General features: G+C 36.5%; 1 pseudogene; it reads right to left on the bottom strand.

Annotated features, from left to right (window-relative positions):
• LOC107672144 (MKL/myocardin-like protein 1) overlaps positions 1-2,964 on the bottom strand; it is a 65,339-nt pseudogene that overhangs the window by 12,028 nt on the left and 50,347 nt on the right.

The raw sequence follows: 2,964 nt of genomic DNA, 5'->3' as shown, positions 1-2,964 counted from the left end.
GGCATAGGAGGAGTAGGAGGAGTCGAGCAGAGGTGGAGGCTCACGCTCGGCTTTCTGGTCCGGAGGAATATACTTCAGCTTCTTAGCTGCTGTTGATAGAGGAGTTTGGCATAGGAGGAGTCGAGCAGAGGTGGAGGCTCACGCTCGGCTTTCTGGTCCGGAGGAATATACTGGTGATACTTCAGCTTCTTCACTTTTGGTTTGTTATCTCTCACCTTCTTAGAGCGCTGAATAGGGTGCTCACTACCCACTTTACCACCCTAAAGGAGACAGAAAGACAAGAGGATTTATTTTGTGGCATTATTTCATGTGTGCAAAAAATTGCAATTCCAGCTATCCTGGGTTAAATGAGGAACTCTCACCTTTTGTAGTGCAGGAGCTTGCTTGTGGCCTGTTGTTCCATTGGCTAGTTTCTGCTGAGGGGCAGGACCAGCTGTGTTTGGCAGCGGTGGAGGTGGAGGAGGAGGAGGAGGCGGGACCTAAGAAAATCCGGAGAAGCACATGAACTTGAGAAACTCCATCATGTTTGCGTGACTGCATTCAGAGAGCACAGGCATGTGTGTGTAAACTCGACTACAGGACCAAACCATTAATGTGTGCAGATGATCAAGTGTGATGCTTGTTAGCATAAGCGCATGTGAACTTGTCTGTGTGGATGTGGAATAAGCTGAATGAAGATCTGCAAATAATTCAGGGCTCTTGAGAGCTGACTGAGCACGAGGAGCTACACGAAGACTTCAAAGTGTGTGATATTCTGATGAAGATTATTTCTTTATTAACCTTAGAGGGGATTTATGGAAACTGCCAAGATTTGTACAGGTTTAGTTAAAAGTAGAGACCACCTGTTTGAGACACTCAATTCACATTCTGTGTGTTAAAAGTATATATGTTATTGGTGATGGGAAAAAACATACTTTTGACATAACACTGATACTGTTTGAAGTATTTTATTAATATTATTATTTTGAATTAGCTTTTATTTTGATATGTTCCGTTTTCATTTAAATGTTATTTTAAGGTTTAGTCATTTTGTTATGTACTTTTGATTTTTTGAGACTTCTATTTAACTTTTTATTTCAGTTTTTAGTAATTTTAGTACTTGAAAATCAGAAAATCATTGGCAATTACAAATGCACTATCAACTGAAATTAGTTAGTTAAAAATAAAATATAAATATTATATGAAAAATATTTGATAAATTCTTAATCTAATTTTTAATAAGCTTTATTTTCAAATAACAAGAACTACTTCTAATGGTTTTAGATTTAGTTAAAAAAATGATACTGACTGTTTGCATGTTAGTGTTAAAATTGAGCTAAATTCATCACCTTCGTTCATAATAACTGGATTAGTTAGTTTAATTTGATATTACCATACATGATGTATATTTGATACATACATGATTAACATCTTGCATTAACTAAAAAAAATTTCTATGACTTTGAGGTCTAAAAATTATCATTTAAATTTTTTTTACTAAATATTTTTAAGTACGCAAATTGACATACGGCACCTGTTTTGGTGTCGTTTCATTGGCCAGTATCTCAGGTGGGGAAGGTAAGTGTCCTTGGCCGAGGGGAGAGTCCTGGTGGAGTGTCTGCTCCGGTGAGAACGCGTCACTGCTTTCCTCGTCAAATGAAGAGTTCTCCGCTTCTACTTTTGGAAACTCTGTCTCTGAGGGAGAGAAAGTGTAAAAAAAAAGAAAAAAAGAAAAGAAAAGGGTGGTTAAAATACAACATTCAAGATTTTCATTTTCTCAAGAAAGCATAAGTGAAGTTTACCTATGCAAACCTCGCTGCCACAATGTCAAGTTGTTGCTACGCAATTGCTAAGGTATTCTGAGTGGTTTTTAGCATGTTAATATGTGGTTGGTTACAGGCCCAAGTTTTGTTCATTTTCAGTTTATTTTTATTTTTGCATTTTAAAAAGGGGTTTATTTTCAGCAATTTGTATTTTGCTTTATTTTCTGCCAGGTGATTGCCTAGTCAAGTAATAGTCCACCTCTCTTTAACAAACTGCATGAATTAAAATACAATTTTTGCCCACAGCTCAAACATATGGGATTATGTATTGCAAATAAGAAGTTGCATAAAAAAAATAAAAAAAAAATGAATGAATGAATAAAACGAATGAACGAATGAATGAATAAAAAATGTGGTGGAAATATTAATAGTCAGTCACCTTAAATAAGAAAAAATAAAACAACATGAAAGAAACCTCTGATCTTTAGTGCACTGCTTCTCTATTTCACTTACGCTGCACTAATATTGTCCCAGAGTGAATAATAAAACCTTTAAACTCCAGTGCATGCTATTTATATTTAATTTGAGTGAGTTCTGAGAGTGTGGCATTATGCCGATAATCATTAACTCTCTAATTAGGTTATTTAGGGATTAAAACAGTTTAAGTCGTTCTGTGCTTTCAGCATTCCTTCACTGTGCTGCATTGTGTGACGCTGCATTAACTTCACGGTTAATCAACTCATGCCACCACAGAGTGGCGTATTCTGTATGAACACGAATGTAAATTCCCCTCTAATTAATTTAACTTGATGTTTGACGCACACCAATCTCATTACCATAACTCTGCATTAAATGATCACCCACTGCACTGCTGCAGGAATGTGGCAGGATATAAATATGAAGATGAATGCACACACACCGCTAATGATGCGCTGGAATGAGCGCCTGCTTATGGATGTAGATTGAGGGGAAATAGGGAATGATCCAGAGGAAATGTTGAGTGAGAGGAATATACATGCAAATGTTAGCAGCCATAGGAGTATTAACATGGGAGTTAAAATGGAGCTACAAGGGGTCATATGACGTTGCTGAAACAGAACATTATTTTGTGTATTTGGTGTAATGAAATCTGTTTATGTGGTTTATGGTTCAAAAAACACATTATTTTCCACATACTGTACATTATTGTTTCTCCTCTATGCCCCGCCTTTCTGAAACGCGT

This window comes from Sinocyclocheilus anshuiensis, unplaced genomic scaffold, assembly GCF_001515605.1.
Source record: "Sinocyclocheilus anshuiensis isolate Anshui unplaced genomic scaffold, SAMN03320099.WGS_v1.1 scaffold12, whole genome shotgun sequence".
NCBI classification, from domain to species: Eukaryota; Metazoa; Chordata; class Actinopteri; order Cypriniformes; family Cyprinidae; genus Sinocyclocheilus; species Sinocyclocheilus anshuiensis.
This window is presented reverse-complemented; position numbering and strand designations above follow the sequence as displayed.